The sequence below is a fragment of the Ambystoma mexicanum genome, chromosome 9, assembly GCF_040938575.1.
Source record: "Ambystoma mexicanum isolate Mex_15411 chromosome 9, UKY_AmexF1_1, whole genome shotgun sequence".
Classification (NCBI taxonomy): Eukaryota; Metazoa; Chordata; class Amphibia; order Caudata; family Ambystomatidae; genus Ambystoma; species Ambystoma mexicanum.
Window position 1 is genome coordinate 201,046,423 of NC_090931.1, and position 18,974 is coordinate 201,065,396.

Below are 18,974 nucleotides of genomic sequence, written 5' to 3' on the forward strand. Positions count from 1 at the left end.
GGACAGCGCAGTGAAACTTTGTTGAAAAATAGTATTTAGTAGAGTGTGTTGTGTGAAAGTGTTTGGGGAGGGTGGGGGAGTAAGAGATGGGTTAAATGGTGTATTTATTTAGGTGGTAGACCCCCCTGTTGTGTTTGTTTTGTCCGCGGACAATGCAGATGTTCTAAAATGTTCTAAATAAACGAAATGGGGGTGTTCTGAGGACACTACGCCTGTCCGTATTGTTCGCAAGCAAGCTGAAAGTGTTCTAAGAACACTGGCGGTATCCTGAAATGTTCGAAGATAAACAAAGTGGGTGTGTTCTGAGGACGGTAAGCCTGTTTGTTTTGTTCTCAGGCAAGTCGAATCTGTTCTAAGAACACATAATATGTCCTGGGATGTTCGTCAATAAATAAAATGGGGGTGTCCGGAGGACGGTATGCCTGTCCGTTCTGTTCGCAAGCAATTTCAAATTTTTCTAAGAACACATGTTCGCAAGCATGTTCAAAGTGTTCTTAGAACACATTATGTGTCCTGGGATGTTCGTAAATAAACTAGATGAGGGTGTTCTGAGGACGCTATGTCTGTCCGTACCATTCATAGGCAAGTTGAAACTGTTCTAAGGACACTCATGATGTCCGCAGACATTAAAAGTGTCCGTATGGTATAGTTGAAAAGTCTGACTCTATGGGTGTGATATGCTGCAATGGTTGTGGCTAAGGCATAGAGTCTTGGGAGCATGGCCATATGGCCATGCACCCAAGACTCTATGCCCTGGCCACAACCACCGCAGCATATCACACCTGTAGTGGCTTATAACTTTTGGATCCAAGAACAAATTTATAAGCAACTAAGTTATAAGCTACTATGGGTGTGATATGGTGTGGTGGTTGTGGGTAGGGTCTATAGTGTTGGGTGCATGGAGAAGATCAAATTTATAGGCAGCATGTTTGACTCTATGAGTGTGATATGCTGCGGTGGTTGTGGCCAGGGCATAGAGTCTTGGGAGCATGGCCATATGGCCATGCTCCCAAGACTCTATGCCCTGGCCATTTGGATCCAAGAACAAATTTATAAGCAACTAAGTTATAAGCCACTATGGGTGTGATATGCTGTGGTGGTTGTGGACAGGGTCTATAGTCTTGCGTGCATGGACAAGATAAAATTTATAGGCAGCAAAGTTATAAGTCACTATGGGTGTAATTTGCTGTGATGGTTGTACTTATTATAATATACTTACTGTTTGGTTTAGTAACTGGAGTACATTTATTTCTTGTTTATTTCTGTGATACAAGAAAAGATCATGTTAGTATTGGTATTTTGTAACAACTTATCACATTGAACAATCGACATTTTTTTTTGACCCTCATATTTAGTAGATTACAAACCTGCGTACTGTGCAATTTGCTCAGTTTCTGTGTTTGTTGCTAAAATCATTGGGTCTGTGGGAGAATAAAAAATCCATGTTGGATTAAAAAAAAACTTATTTTTGTTATGCTACAGTCTATTTGTTTGTTTGTTTTCAGTGTTCACTTATTATTTCTGTTTAATGCTCTATATTTTGGCGTGTTGCAGATTTTTGGAGCAGTTACATACCTGTTGACATATTCTAACAGTATATTTTTTTATAATGAAGTGGTATTGATTTATCTGTTTGGTTATTGAAAATTTTGGGGTAGTTAGATACCAGTTGGCGTATTCTGTCTATTATTTGTTACAATGTAGTGGTATTGATTTATCTGTTTGGTTATTGTAAAATTGTGGGGTAGTTAGATACCAGTTGGCGTATTCTAACTGTTTATTTTTTTATATAATTTAGTGGTATTCATTTATCTGTTTAGTTGTTGTAGAATCTTGGGGCAGTTATATAGCTGTTGGCATATGGTAACAGTTTTATAGTTTTCTAATAGAAGTTTAGTTAATGTTTAAGTACAGTTTAGTTAATACATTTTGGTTATAAGAAAATTAAATACGCGTTTGTAAGATTTGCAGGTAATCTCTGCTTTAGAGTAATGGTACTATCATTACATTCCAACCATCCACAATTCTTTTTTATATATGCAGTATAGTGACCTGCATTGGTTGTGGCTCCTGTGTGGTAGATTATACCTATTGTTGTGAAGGTTTTCTTACCAAGTGATACTTGACCATGTGTGAATACAGTCAGCTTGCGGTTGTTTTTGGTACCATCTGCATTGTAACGTAGAAGCATTAGTATTATGTATTTACTATGTGTTTGTATTAGTAAGGTGGAGCAATTATCTGAATTGCAGGTAGTACATAATCTACCATGGTTTGCATTTTGTACAAGTTGCTGAAATGGAACGGTATTGATACATATACAAAGCGCTCATTAGGGATTTGTTCTTGTGTCACATTCTTGCACAGAGTGCATGTATGTTTCCACATGTATGAAATCTGGAAGATTTCATGTATATGTATGTTTTTGTTTTCCAGTACCTGTAATAAGTACATTAGAAATTCTTGTGGATCTTCCTGTGAGTTTATAGTGAATTTCACCATTCCAGCACAGTAGTCCAATTGTTGTCTTATTCCATAAACACTATACGTGTTGTCAGGATTGTTTGTTGGGTTTCTATGAAGTACTAACATTTGCAAATACAATTTGTCTGAACTGTGTAATTAAATGTTGTCAACTATTGGTGGTAATTGAAATAGAATATTCATTGCTACATTTGCGTAGCAACGTACACCATTTACATTTGAACGTTTAAATGGACCAGGTAGTTCTGTATCTGAGTGCTTTTTTTGGAGTTTGTCTTCTTTCTTTGAAGAAGTACCTGGTTTACTTTCCCTAATGGGTTCTTTTTTGATTGTGGTACTTGATGAAGTATTACTTTCGTTTAATCTCTTTGGAGGATTTGCAGTGACATCCTGTTGCATTTCTGTTTGATTTAGTTTTCTTTTAAAATATTTTACTTTTTGTGGAATAGGATATGTTTTTAGATGGGGGTGTATAGTGAACGAAGTCTATTGTATTTTGAAATGCAAGGAATATCAGCGTTTACTTTACTTGCATCAAAGTTGATTAGAAATAGACCGTCAAGTGTACGTAAGCGTGATAGGTGATAGTGCTACGTAGCTCATGCCTTCTTTAAAGACTGTGTTACGAGTGTCTACCAATGCTTTTTCTAGGGTAAGACCTTGTGATTTATGAATGGTGACTGCGTATGCAAGAGTTAGAGAAAATTGTTCTCTTCCTACATACATATCTTTGAAAAGAAGGAATCGAGCTGTTGAGCGTCCTATCCTTTTCACTTCTGAAAGTTTGTCAAAGAAAATATTGACAAGATGAATGTTGTTGTCACGTGGGTATGTTTGGAAGCCAACAACTGTACCCAGTGCTCCTTTAACTAGTCCTTGATCGACATCAAGGTTACGTTTAAGCATTACTCTGCAATTTAAAGATAATTGTAATATTTTTTCCAATCCAGCTGTGTTGGAGTTCAAATTTTCTAAACTATTTAGTCTTGTTGTGGCTTGTTCACACATGGGTAGTGTCACACCATGTATGTCTAGTTTGTCTGTGGTGCTAATTTCAATTATTGGTTGCATTTCTTTTTTTAACATTGTTTAATTGAATTTGAAACAGTTTGCAAGAGTTGGCATTAAGGCCATACAATTGACATTTTTGTGGGCTAATTGTTCCATAACATCCGTAGCACATGCATTATGGCCATAAAGTGCATGAATGTGCCGGGTTTTCAATATTGCTTGTGCTTCTTGAGATAATATACCAACTCTAATACTTTTTAAGATGTTGGCATAAGTGAGATCTGCAGATTGCTGCATGTTTTTTGTTAATTCTCTGTATTGGAAATGATGCCAAAGGTTGACATTTCCTATACTGCCAACAGTTTTGCACCAGAGTTTGTGTCCTAAGGTTTTAAAAATAGGCTCACCTTTCACTGGTGTCAATTGAAGAAGATCTCCGAGAACAATAATGTGTTTTCCTCCAAAGAGCTATTCGTAGTTTGTTTTGAGTAGTTCTTGTAATCTGAGGTGAATCAAGGCCAACATTAGGTTGGAGACCATGCTCACTTCATCTATTAGTAGCATTTTCATTTGTTTTAATACTCTGTGTAGTTCCATTGCAGCTTCTGCAGAAAGTTTGTAGTAGTCTAATTTGTTTTGGTTTTCTACTGGCAGGAGTAGTAATTGGTGTAAAGTGACACCGCCTATGTTGTAGGCAGCTAAACCTGTGGGGGCAGTGACAACAGCTGACAGCTTGTTGTTTGTCAAATGTGGAAAGAATTTACTGATGATTTTGATTAAGAATTTTTTGCCAGAACCAGCTTTACCACTGACGAACAGTAGTATAGGTTTGTAATTTTGTCAGGTGCATTCTTTGTTTTCATGTTGTACACCATGTGCAATTTCTTTTGTTACTTCTTCAAAAATGCTACGTTGTTGATTGTTTAGTTTTGATTGTAGTATAGTTAAGTCTTCTTTATCTTCATACTGACACATGGTGTTTTCTACTTCTGTCATAGCTAATTCTGCCTCAGTTGCTATTAGTGGCTCTCCCAGTGGTTCTTGGCTTCTTGTTACAGAAGGTTGACTACTGTCAGGAGTGTCCTTATCTAGTTGGGCCTGCAGTTCTTCTTCATGTTGCTGTTCATTGTGCAACATTGTTTTGTACTATGTAAAGTTTACATCAGTTATAGTGCTTTCATTTGCTTTGAAAGCGTATTTGGGAGTCATAGTTATCTAGTATTTCTTCTTCTTTTCTCCATGGTTTAAAGAGTTGTAGCAGGGACATGTAATATAGTTCTTTATATTTAGGAGTCTTTAATGACAATTTGATATGATTAATTAAATTTGGTTTGGTGAGTTTTACTAAGCTGCCTTCACAATGTGTCACTCTGTATATACCTTTTGTTTCATCAGGTTTTATATTATTTTTGTATGTGAAGTTTTGAGCTATGTGGTATAGACACATGGTTTCCAAAGTGGTACTTCTGTTTGGGTAGTATGTGTCCAGCAAATTGTTTTTTAAAATGTCTTGGCTGTTGGGATCATGGTAGGCTATTGTTTCTATATCTTTGTATGATTTTAGAACTCTTTTTCTATATTTAGCAGGACCAAGACTTAGCCATACTATATTTTCAGATTTTACATGCAAAGCAGTACCAGTTAAACGATCTGCTGCTTCATAGGAGCCACATTCTCTATGGGAGAGCATTTTTATGCCCAAGCTGTATAATTTTTGAGACAGTGTTTTGTCTGATGACAGGTCATTTCACAGGTCTTGTAGCTCTGTTTTTTCTGCTTTGGTTAAGTATGCTGTAACATATCGTGCAACTGCAGTGGAATTGTCTGCAATGTACTGCACATCTATGTTTTCATTCCATAAGTGGGCAATGATTGGATTGTAATCATTGATATATTTTTCTTCTTCTGTTCTTTTTATGTAATATGTATTTTTAGGTGATTTGCCTTTAACACTATGTCTAACTGAAGACATGAAGTTGTTCACTTGACCTGTTTTTGTAACCAGTCTAGGGAAACCAAAGCAGCATTTGGTGTAGTATTTCCCTTTGTTTTTGTATTTGTGACAACAATATTTGCCACATTTGTGTCTTTGAAATTGTAAAATTTGTGCTTGAAGATCACTATTTGTTGCTTCTGATGGAATTTGACAAGTGACATATTTTTCAATAAACTGTAAAACAGTGGCGTTATTGTCTTGACCAAATTTAGGAGCATCTTTAATCCATATAAGCATGTGGATATGTGGTGCTCCTCTGGCTTGGTATTCTTTTCTCTAAAAGAAGTGTTGCACTTCTCCAAGGGGAGGAGCAGTTGTATTACAAATAAAGTGTAGCATAGCAATTAAGCAATGGTGAAAATATCTTGAAACATTAACAGGATCTAGAGAACAAAGTTCTCCAGCCGTTAGTATATCTATGTTTGTTTTGGTTTTGTTTGATATGCGTAGGAAATCATGTAAATCTTCCCACGCATATTCTGCACAACTTAATGTAACAAACCAAGTGGGTGGGCCAAGGTTTCTTATCATACAACGTACATCTCTGTGACGTCGAAACTAGTATCCTTTAGTACCACGCAGATTTGCTAATAGATTTGTAATATTTGATTGTAAAACCTCATCTTTTTGTTGCACTTTTTGTAATAATTTTGTAGCTGACATATTTTGAAAGTGGGATCATGATTTTAATGTGTGTGCAACTCCGTAACATACAGTAGCTAGTTCACTTTCGAAGAGTAGGTGGAATATGTATTCCACATTTTGTCTAAATCTGGGATCTTCAGAATACATCCGTAATGAGCGATATTCTGATGCTGTTATTTGAATAGGTCTATCATCGTACCTTCCTCCTTTGCCAGTAGGAAAAAGTAGAGGAATAGCACGTGCTTCTATACTTTTTTCCCATATGCTGATTGGTGATCCTTTTGTTTGACGCATTTGGTACATTTCTAGTGCATCTTCTACAGTGTCATTAGAATGCAATGGGTGAATTGTATAATGGTCTAAAGTATTGGATATTGTAACAGGATCTAGGAGCTCAGATTGACCAGCTTCTTGTGTCTCTTGAATTATTTCAGTGGTATCCTTCAAGTTTTCTTCAATATTAATTTCTTTGTAGTATTCATTATTGTCTTTTAGATATTGCAAAGCTTGTCTCGCTTTATGTAAATCTACCAGTTATTGCCATTTTTTTGTCTTTTGTAGGTACACCATTTATTAAAATAATTAAAGAATGTTCCATTGGACGTTGCACTCCTAGAGTGTGTACATTTTCTTTTAGATCTAATGGTAAATACACTACTTTTCCACGAATACCTTTCACTAATTCAGAGGGAGGTAATTTTGCTGTTTTTGGTTGAAGGCGTATTATTGCTTGAAAGGGGTGTACTGTTTGAATGATGATGCTCTCATATAAATTGAGTTGTTGTAGGGGTTTTGGTAGTGGAAATAATTCCAAATTATTTGTGATAGCCCGTGGAGGAGTTTCGTTGTTGTCAAGTTTTGTTGTGCAGTAATTGCAAAGTATTAAGGGGTCAGTTATTTTGTATTTGTTTTCTGCAACAAGGTAGAGAGCTAATTCAAACCATTTAGAATCTTCATTGTCTTCTATTTTGTATGTTAGGTCTACAGTTTTTGTGTTACTTTTACAAAAAGTTCTACGGCAACATACACACACATGGTTTGGTCTTTCAGCAGATGTACTTTTAAATTTCAGTATCTCTTTTTTGTATGTGTGTAGAACAAGGTTGCTATGCATAGACTTGTTGCTAATTTGCTTTAAAGCTATTTCAATCTGTAAGTGGCTTTCACTTTCAAAATATTTTTTCTGGATATAGTCGATTTCTTCAAGTTGGTCTTTTGCTGTACCATGTAGAAGAATGTTATTTAAATTGGCTAGTACTAAAGCAGGACTTTTAGCATAGTACAGTTTATAGACTAGATTTCTTATAGTTGAATGATGTGTTGATATAATTTTGATATAATGGAAGGTGGTTTTGCAAATAGGTTCTGAAATACAGGCCAATGAATGTCCTAGTAGTCCTTGTACTTGCACACTGGACAGGTATCCATATTTTGCAGTAGTTTAATTTTCATTTTGTCTTTGCCTTTCACATATTGATTGAGGAATTGGCGTAAAGATTTTAAAGATTCTTTGGGAATGTTACACATCGTGCATGGCCATTTGTATACTAGATGTTCTGATTCAGTTGAATGGAGAGGTAATTCTAAGTTTTCTGGGGATATTTTTGTAAGTAGTATTTCTTGTTCCATTATGGTATTATTAACTTTTTCATAACCTCGTCCACTGCTATGGATGGCAATTGTGTTTGTTTGCTTTTGTTTGTATGCTTCTTCATTAAAGTATGGTTCTGTGCTTGTAGTGTGACTCCATTCACCTCCACAGATACTTAAGATGTTATTTCTGTTGACATTTCGTTTATTGAGAAGTCTTTTTTGTAATTTACTCATTAGTTTTGTTAGTGGTTTAATTTTGTTTAACACTAAAATAAATAACTTTCTTTTGAGAAGGATTGCACTGTCTATCAACGCTTCTAAAATTAATTTCCTATGATAGGTTTTAAGGGTTGAGTTTGATTTCTCTCCTGTTTTTAGAAGATTTTGCAGGACTCTGTGACAGAACATTTTTGCTAAAATATTTTTTTGGTATGCTTGGTTTGGACTATATCAAGATTTATAGGAGCAGTTTTATCTGTAGTGGTAGCTGATTTTTTGTTAATTGATTTGCGGTTTGTTTCACATTTTGATAGAGGAGGCAAAGTTTCTGTACTTGAAGTTTGTTTTGTTTCACTAAATGACTGTATTCGCTGTTTTGTTTTAACTTTTTTTTTACAAATTCTGCTAGAGATGGATGCTTGTTTTGGACACTTCTATTTTCATTTGCTCTGTTTCTGCGTTGCTTTCTACGGACTTGATTTTTGGTAGGCATTCTTTAGGGTCTGTTGAAAAAAATAAAGAAGGTATGCGTTGGGGTGTTCTTAATGTATGTGTGATGTTTGCGTGAGTGTGCGAGTAAGATAATAAAGATGTATGTAATGGTGTGTGATTGTGCATTGGGAAACTACAACTAGTTGGGATGGCTATTCTTGAATTTATGTGCTACTAAACAGGGGTTCAGAAGATAGTAGAAAGTAAGCTGGTGTTGGCGAGAAATAGAAATAGTAAATCTTATTGTATACAATTAAAACATTTCTTTGTTCTATAATATCAAAATTCTTGGGGTTCAGTTGGGTTATTTGTGTGTCGAAAACTAAGAAATTGTGCGTCATTTTGCCTTTAAATCTCTGTTTAAGAAATGGGAATTTGTAGACAGAATGGTGCCAATCTTTATTTTTAGACACAGAAATAGTATGAATTAACCTTACAGTGTGCTTGAATAATATTACAAATGATATGGTGGTATTCAACTTACTTTTTTTCTGAAATGAGCAGGTGTCTTCTTAGTTGTTCTTTGTACTTCAAATGTGGCTGCTTCTTTTCAGGAGAATGGTCTTGACTGCAATGTAAAGGAAATAATTAAGGAATTTTGTTTTTAAATAGCATTGTTTTTAATTTAGACATTGATTTTTTTAATTGACATTGACCCTTAGTGCCTTCCTCAAAATCATGAAAACTATCTTATTCACATAAGATGTGTTGCACCAGTTGAATATATATGATATGTTCCTAATGCATAAAATGTATTGTAATGACTAACTGTACCAACCAAAATATCATTTGTATGCCTTGTGGACTTCATAATGTACCACTTAATACCACTATTTCTGTAACTAAGCTCTTGTAAGTAACAGCACCTCAATGCCATGGGCTGCTTGGCAGTATATAAATATAAGTAAATTAATGTTTACATTTTTGTACTAGTATTGTTTTTTGATTTTTGAACATACTGTGTCTGTACAAATTTGTTTGGGTATGTTAACTTTTCATTTTGTACTTTAACTATGTTAGTTCAACGTGCTTTGAAAATGTGAGTGTAAAAAGAAATTAAATAGCAGATAGGTTTGGAAGTGACAATTGATTTTAGAAGATGGAAAAAATGACAGTAAATTCTTTTCATAGATTATACAGGGTAAAAATCAGTTAATTTGTTTATATGAATCTATATAAATTGTACATGTACTATATAGAAAATATGCATACCTGTAGTTTGTGTTCATGCATATGGATATGCAAGCAGTTGTAAATAGAAATCTTGGAGTCTTGTACAGTATTTCTGGTAGAAGGTGCTTTCCAATGATATGACACTTGTACTCAGAGAGATTAACAGTGCATTGAAAGTGCTGATCTATGATGATGCAGTTAGATGTAGAGGTCTTGGATGTGATTGGTGGATGTTCATGTGACTTCTTAGCTATATCCAATGATGGAATGGCACGGAAAGTGAAAAGGAAATGGTAGAAGGACTGTTCATGTTACGATATGTCCGTGGACATGGCGGTAGTCCGCGGACATCGGGTGTTACATCCAGGGATTTTTGAGTTGGGGAGCCATGCAAATGAGAATGAGTAGAGAAAGGGATTGGTCAAGAAGGTTTAGTGGGTGTGTTGTGCCAGGAGAGAGTTTTTCAGATACTCTTTTTGCTGAGAGAAGAACAGCTAATCTATGGCTGTGTGTTTCAGAAAACAGATTGTTTGGATTTTGGGAGACTCGTGGATTCATTGGTTGAAGGTGCATGCCGAAAGCTGTGGAGTAGCTGTAGATCTTGGATTCCCACATGTGGAAGTGCACTGGCATGTAGTACGTGGAATGAAGTGGTTGGACTTGCTACCTCTCTGTGCTACTTTGGAAACAGAGCAACATCCAGACATAATTGTAATTCATTGTGGAGAGAACAGTTTAGGACATGTGTCTGGAATTTCTTTGCAATTTGCAATGAAAGAAGGACTTGGGAAGGTCATGGACATGTTTCCAAATTCTCAAATAAGTTTTTCACATATTGCACAGAGACAAATGTGGCTTCTTTCTTCTTCATTTGGTCCACAAATGGACAAAGCAAGGCGCAATGTCAATAAGGCTGTTTGTGCCTTTCTAAAAGATTTTGGCATGTCCTCGTTTCACAATGAAAATATGTTTCATAGTACATACATATTTCGCAGAGATGGAGTCCATCTTACTTATGCTGGCAATCAGATTTTTTTGAGAAATGTACAAAATGCATTGCGTACTTTTTTGGATTTACAGCATCCATTTTATAGTAGGTGTTGAGCATTTCAAATGTTTCAAACACAAATAAACACCACCAAAAGGCTCTTTTCAGAGCCACCACTTCATCCCAGATAAAACTTCAATGGTTATGATAGGGTAGCACCCAAAATTTTAGATGTCCGTGGACTTCTAAAAAATACACAGAGTCCTGCTTCATTTATTTTCACTTCTATTTTCTAACTATAAAAGGCGCCTCTGAAAAGAGCCTTTTTTTGTATTTTTGTTGTTTTACATTTTCTTTTGTTTTTTATATACAAGACACAGTAGGAGAAGAGGGGAAAGGAGGCTAAGGGGGGACACCAACCACAGGGATAAGAAAGGGCGAGCTGAGAGAGGAAGTTGTAAAGTGGGTTTCACTTGGGTAGTGAGCAGACTTTTTCGTGCTCTGAAACGATAGCCTCAAAAGCACTACAAAGTCTCTTCCCCCTGCACAGTACTGCGTCGCAGTACATACACACAACTGTGACCCTCGAAAGGTAAGGGTCATCAGCATTGCATATGCCTCTGAGGCAGCTTGAGGAATACGCTGTCCCACAGGAGTGTTCCTTGTGGTGACAGGATCAGAAACAGAGGATGAACTAGAGGAAGTCAACCTGCTGCGCTCCTCGCAAGGTACAACCTTGCAAATGGCCCCCGAGTGGAATGACCTTAGGTGTCGATTCATGGTAGTTGTCCCAAAGCTGTAAGAACCAAGCCTCCCACGACTGAGTACCATTTTGCACTCATTGCAAGTGACTTGGTTCACACGCGCCTTAGGACCATTACCACGAATGGTAAATAACCGCCACACCCAAGACTCAGGTCGAATGCTGGTAGTAGGGACTTCCACTACCTCATTCTCATCATCCTCTTCTTCCTCCTCTGCATCCTCACTCCTGTTCCCCTCTTCAGGCACTTGGGGAGGTGGTGGTGGTGGAGGGGGTGGGGTTGGTGCTGAGGCAGATTCAGCACCAGGTGGCAGTAGTGGAGCCATGGAAGCCATCAGCTTGGCGTTGAAAATCTGCAAATTGGCAGGAAAATTCACTGTGCTCTGTAGGATAGCCAGAAACACAATGAGAATGAGCTCTAGGGAGTGGTCTTTTATAGGGGTGCTTGTGCGCGGTTCGCAGACATGCGCGCTGTCTGTGGACAGATCGAACACCAAAGAAAGGTTTAAAAAGTCCCAAAAAGTATGTAGAAAGTCTGGATTACTGTCTGGGACTTGTGGTATGGTGATGTATTATTGAAAAAAACTGTGGATTGCCTGAAAAGGTAATTTAAAATTGTTTGCGGACACAAACAGTGTCCGCAATCAGAACACACGCTCAGCGTGGGTGCGGTCACATGATGGCTTCACGAACACGTCCGCGAAGGGAGCAGTTGTCCTCAGGACACCAAATGCACTGAAACTATTTTGCGCATGCGCGTTGGTGCTATACGGACACTGTTCAGGTCCTGGAGTGATTAAAAGTGCGTCACAAGTGAAACGAACAGTTACAGACAGGCGTTTGTTCTTAGAACAGTTTCAACTTGTCTGTGAACAATACAGGCAGGCACAGTGTTCTCGGGACACCCCCATTTTGTTTATTTACGAACATTCCGGGACACTTGATGTGTTCTGGGAACAGTTTCAACTTGCCTACAAACAGTAAGGACAGGCATAGTGTCCTCAGGTCACCCGCATTTTATTTACGAACATTCCAGGACACATAATATGTTCTTAGAACAGTTTCAACTTGCCTGCGAACATTACGAACAGGTTTAGCATCCTCAGGACACTTCAATTTTGTTTCTTTACGAACATTTTAGAACACAGTTTGTGTTCTTAGAACAATTTCAACTTGCTTACGAAAAATACGGACAGCGTCCTCATGACACCCCAATTTCGTCCAGTGACGAACATTTCAGGAGACAGCTTGTGTTCTTAGAACAGTTCCAACTTGCTTGTGAACAATACGGACAGGCATAGCGTCCTCAGGACACCCCCATTTTGTTTATTTATGAACATTTCAGGATACCGCGTGTGTTCTTAGAACAGTTTCAACTTACTAGAGAACAATACGGACAGGTATAATGTCCTCAGGACACTCCCATTTTGTTTATTTACGAACATCCCAGGACACACATAATATGTTCTAAGAACACTTTCAACTTGCCAGCGAACAATACGGACAGCGTCTTCAGGACACCCACATTTCGTCCATTGACGAACATTTCAGAAGACAGCTTGTGTTCTTGGAACAGTTTCAACTTGCCTGTGAACAATACGGACAGGCACAGCGTCCTCAGGACACCCCCATTTTGTTTATTTACCAACATTTTAGGACACCGCGTATGTTCTTAGAACAGTTTCAACATGCTAGCGAACAGTACGGACAGGTATAGTGTTCTTTGGACACCTCCATTTTCGTTTCTTCGCGAACATTTCAGGACACCGTGTGTGTTCTTAGAACAGTTTCAACTTACTAGCGAACAATACGGACAGATATAGTGTCCTCAGGACACTCCCATTTTGTTTATTTACGAACATCCCAGGACACATAATATGTTCTAAGAACACTTTCATCTTGCCAGCGAACAATACGGACAGCGTCGTCAGGACACCCACATTTCGTCCATTGACAAACATTTCAGGAGACAGCTTGTGTTCTTAGAATAGTTTCAACTTGCCTGTGAACAACACAGACAGGCATAGCGTCCTCAGGACACCCCCATTTTGTTTATTTACGAACATTCTAGGACACCGCGTGTGTTCCTAGAACAGTTTCAACTTGCTAGCGAACAATACGGACAGGTATAGTGTCCTAAGGAGATTCCCATTTTGTTTATTTACGAACATCCCAGGACACATAATATGTTCTAAGAACACTTTCATCTTGCCAGCGAACAATACGTACAGCGTCGCCAGGACACCCATATTTCGTCCATTGACGAACATTTCAGGACACAGCTTGTGTTCTTAGAACAGTTTCAACTTGCCTGTGAACAATACGGACAGGCATAGCGTCCTCAGGACACCCCCATTTTGTTTATTTACAAACATTTCAGGACACTGTGTGTGTTCTTAGAACAGTTTCAACTTGCTAGCAAACAGTACGGACAGGTATAGTGTTCTTTGGACACGTCCATTTTTGTTTCTTCACGGACATTCCGGACACCCGTGCTGTCCTCGGACACCTAAATTGCTTTTTTAAAAAAAGTATATATAATGAATTAGAACACAATATTAACATTTTATTTTATTTTACATGTATGTTAAATTTATGACAGAGAAGGTGAGGTAGAAACTGAAACAAAAGCAGGGGAATTAGGGGTTTCAACAGGATTTAGTTCATGGAGAGGGTTTGGGGATTATTGACTGGGATATGGTGAGGGGGGACAGGTACATGTGGGACAATGGTACGTAGTTTTTTGTTTGAAATGATCCTCCAAAAAGATTTTTAAATTATTAAAATTTGCCAACAGTAGGTCCATTTTTTCTTCTATGTTGTGAAGAGTCTTATCCACTACAGCTTTTTCTGAAGTACTTTCAATTTTGGTATGCTCTGTACAAAATATATATATATATATATATATATATATATATATGTTAAATGTATATAAAATAATATTAATTCATTGGTTTATATTGTAAAGTGTCTACCATTAGATTCACTATCTTCTGACATTTCCTCACGTGGGAAATGCTCCTCTAGCCACTCCAGAGTACTAGATATTTCTGTGAGAAAAAAAAACATAATATCAATGTTTTTTGTATCTAATACAGAAAGTTTACAAATATATGAGTAAAATTTAGTAAACTTACTATTTCAGGTAAGGTGTGTTCTGAGTGGTCTGGAGATCTGCTGTTGTTCTTGGTTGTGGAGTTTCTGTGAGGTGATCATGTTGGAAGCTTATCTTTCTTCTTTTGGTATATTCCATTTTAGAAAATATTGTATTTAAATGAATGGTTAGTGTGTTACATATATGGGTTACACTTCTTATGTATTACTACATATAATGTGTATGTGTGCTGGTTTGTGAATTTGAAAAATGTTCATGTTATGATATAACAATTAAACATACCACCCCAGAGTTTTTGGGTAGTGGTGCTGTTGTCCGAACATGTCTGTGGACATTAAAAGCGTTTGCGGTCATCAAATTCAGTAGAGGGGGTTCAGTATGTTCCATATTACATGTACATAAAGTAAGAGTTATTATTGTTAAGTTGTGCTACTAAAAACCTATGAAATTCAGTGAAAAAACGTTGTTAAAGGGACGTTATGGTTCCAAGTAAAAACGAAAAACCCCTGAAATTCGCCAGTTATGGCAAGCTAAGCAACCATAACTCGCACCACCACCGCGCACTGCTAAGACTAACACCCACGACATCAAAGATGACATCACAAATGTCATTGATGACATCACTGATGACATCACATGTGTGTCTCCCTCTTTTTTCCTTTACTGAAACATCTAGGCCACATGGTTCTGATAGTTCTGTTGTTTTTTATTACTATACTTTCCCTGTATATGCTCATATTTGTATACATTGTACTCACACTACTTTCCTTAGGGTCCAATCACATCATGTGATACATATAGGGTAAATAGCATTTTTCAAACAGAGCAATCATTTATTTGCATAAAGATAATCAGTTAGGTTATGAATTGTTTCTGGTACTACTGCTTTTTTGCTTACTTCACTTTCCCTGTATATACCCATATTTGTATGTGTTCTTGTCTCTTTGTGTATTGTTTGTAATAATGCAATTATGCAATACGTGGGTTTTATTAACTACTTATTACATATTTCACAGTACGCAAAACTTTAATAAGAAAACAGTTATTTCATTATGCAACATATCAACATTATGAATATTGTACCTTCATCATGTATGCTGCACACAATGCCTATGTTTCTGCATGAGTACCTTAGTATACTAGATAGAACTTCATAATAGAATGCTATTTATATCAATGCATTGCTTAATGTACTAATTAGCTCATGATGTTTATTCCAATGATCCTGGACAGTTTTTTCTCAACATTATAATAAGAATCCCTTGTACACACATTTGATGAAAAGTAAACACACATGTGATGTCATCAGTGATGTCATTAATGACATTTGTGATGTCATATTTGATGTCGTGGGTGTTAGTCTTAGCAGTGCACGGTGGTGGCACGAGTTATGGTTGCTTAGCTTACCATAACTGGCGAATTTCAGGGGTTTTTCGGTTTTACTTGGAACCATAACGTCCCTTTAACAAAGTTTATTCACTGAATTTCATAGGTTTTTAGTAGCGCAACTTAACCATAATGTCCCTTTAACAAAGTGTTTTCACTGAATAATATATATGCATACATATGTACATATATACATAAATATATATATATATATATATATATATATATATTATATATATATATATATATATATATATATAGAGAGAGAGAGAGAGAGAGAGAGAGAGAGAGAAAGATAAATCGTTTGGATTTAGATTTTCTTTCCGATGGTCTTGGTATATCCCTAGTGAAAGCTTCTCATAGACGTCATGAAGGCCTAACATACCTACACTGTAGCCTAAACCAGGCTTAGAATAGGCTCTGCACTAACTTTTGAGTAGATTCAATTGGCTACACATGGTCTTACCTATAGTAAGCCAAAACCATAACTTCGCTCAACCTGCAATAAAACTATCTTAAGGTGACTAGGGAGCCACATGAAACACACACTTCTGAACCAATGCCAGGGGAGATCAATGCTGCACCGACACTATTTTAGACATGCACTAACCTCATATTACCTGCTTTCCTTTCTATAAGTACTCCTCTTGCATCCTTGTATCGATCCCTCGTGCATATAACTCTTCTTCTTTCTTCGTTTCCATGCTTTCTTTTTTCCCATTCTTTCTCTCCTTACTACCCCATGTTCCCCTCTGCCACGCTTTCCTTTTCTCCCTCTGTTTCACTTTTTCCCTTCTCTCCTCCCTTCCTCAGTTTTTTCTCTACTTTTTGACCTATTTTTCATTCTTTCATCCTTTCCTTTCCTCCTTTTAATTTCCTCTTTCCTTCTTTTCTCTCTCCATTTTCACTGTTCTCCTTCCCTCCTTCTCCCTTCCTTGTATCTCCCCCAACACACTGCATTCTTTTCGTCCCTCTTGCGACTCCCCTCTGCTGGCCCCCACGCCCACTGGGCCTTTGCCTGACTGATAACCTGTACCCGTGTCTCCTGATACCGTCTGAGACTTTGACACTCCGGCCGAGCTTGTGGCCACTTCGAGCCCGGGTGTTTGACAAGGCTGGACTTTGCTGCTTGCTTAGCACATTGCACAGATCCTCCCCAGTCTGCAAACGTCAGGCCACACATGGAGGCCTTGTTTCAAGGACAAAGCCCAGGGAAAGACAGGCGGCCAATTAAAGGCGGGCATAACAAGTGGGCAGCATGGCTGTCTGAACGGCAGTGTCACATGACCAGGGTGGCGCAGACTCTGACACGTGACAACAGATGGGTCTCATGCCGTGTAATTTTAATCCACTCGATTGCATTACTCGCTATCCCAGCACGTGGTTTATGAGTATTCTGCTGAAGTGTTCCTCATAGCTCGGTGGGTACACAACGTCTGCTTTGTGTGGCTATTTGGCTGAATTCCAGCTAAAATAAAGCATCCTGCTCTGATCAAATGTTTTCTAAAGACAAAGATAGATTGTGAAGGGAATTTCTTCTATTTTGTAAAATGTTTAATTGTCAAGAGCATTCTTGATTATCTCAATCAATAGTGTTTGTGTGTTGGAGAGAAGGAGTGAGTGACCAGTATGATAGAGCAGGGTTTTTCCAAGTGGACAACTTTTGATGAAGCTAGAAAAATTCACAACAGTTAAAGTTGGGCGAGAGTCAGTTTTATGTCAGGCAGAGTCAAATAGGGTGGCCAACTGTCCCGTATTTTGTGGGATTGTCCCGTAATTTGGGACTCTGTCCCGCAGTTCGCATGGTGGTGTGCAGAACACAGGTTGCCCCGACTTGCTTTGTTCCCTGAGTGTGACTCCTGGAAGACAGCAAGTCGGGACAACCTGCGTCCAGCACAGCCACTCTGCAAACTGAAGTGGCCGTCTACATAGCATGGCGCTGCCACCTGCCGCTTTCTTTCTCTGGGCGGCTCTGAGGCCCTGGCTCCTTTTGGGCCGCAGGTCGAGCTGCTAATGCTCTGACACCTGGCTTAATTGAAATGCTAATGCTTTGTTCCTGGGTCCTGATGGTCATGTTTGCAGTAAAAAAAACGTGACCATCACCTCCCAAGGACAAACCATTTGCATTGCAATTAAGCCAGGTGTTAAGAGCCATTAACACATTTAAATTACAAATGGGGCGGGCCAAACGTGAATGGCGCTCTGATGTCATCACTGCCTTTTGGGCAAGTGTCCCGCAAAAGGATATCAAAAAGTTGGCCACCCTAGAGTCAAATGCCCCCAGCCTAAGAGGCCACCAAATGTCTCCAGTTCCCCTTTGGGCCAGTGTGCCTGTGTGGGGTCATGGAGGTATTGATAGGTGTGATGCCTCTGTATGAGACATAGAGAGCCATGCTCGAATGGTGATATTGGGAGTAGGCGAGGTCTGCAGAGGTGGACTTGGATGTTTGCTAATTGGAAGACTTCCCAAAAGCTGGGGCAGTTTCTAGGTCGATAGTGCCGCAGAAGAGGTGCAAAATGCCTCTCGCCTTTTCCATTAGCCTTCTGGGCTGCGTATTGGGAGATCTCTACATTGACTACAGGCCAGTCTGCCTTCACAGGAAAGGTGTGAGAGATGGGCGCACTCTTTGTGTGAACAGAGAACAGATAGCCTTGTGTTCACTTGTGTTGAGGCAAGTCGTGTGGAAGAGTGAAAGGCATAGAGAAAGCCATAGGGCCTTGCATCCACCAGTGTAGTGGCAAGGAGTTAAGGAAAGAGATTAGGACTGACGTACATTCACAACAAGCCTAGGCTTTGGGAGGATTTAGTCACATCATAAACCCATCATTCTCTCGGAGGATCCTCCATGCTCAGAAGCAGCTCACACCCTGTAGGGAAGTGTGCCCCAATGGGTAAGGAATGGGAGGTGGGAGTGCTGTGCCTGTGGTCTGTCTTTGCTGTCAGAGAGTCCAGCATCTGGAACCAGATGTAGGGACTGGCCCGATGGTAGTGCTGCGATTAGGCCAGTGGTTTGCCTTGGACAGACCGTTGCGGCCAGAAACCATTGCTAGAGTTCCCTGTGAGCTCCAAAGAAGGAGGGAAACTTATGTTCCACTTAATCCAGACTGC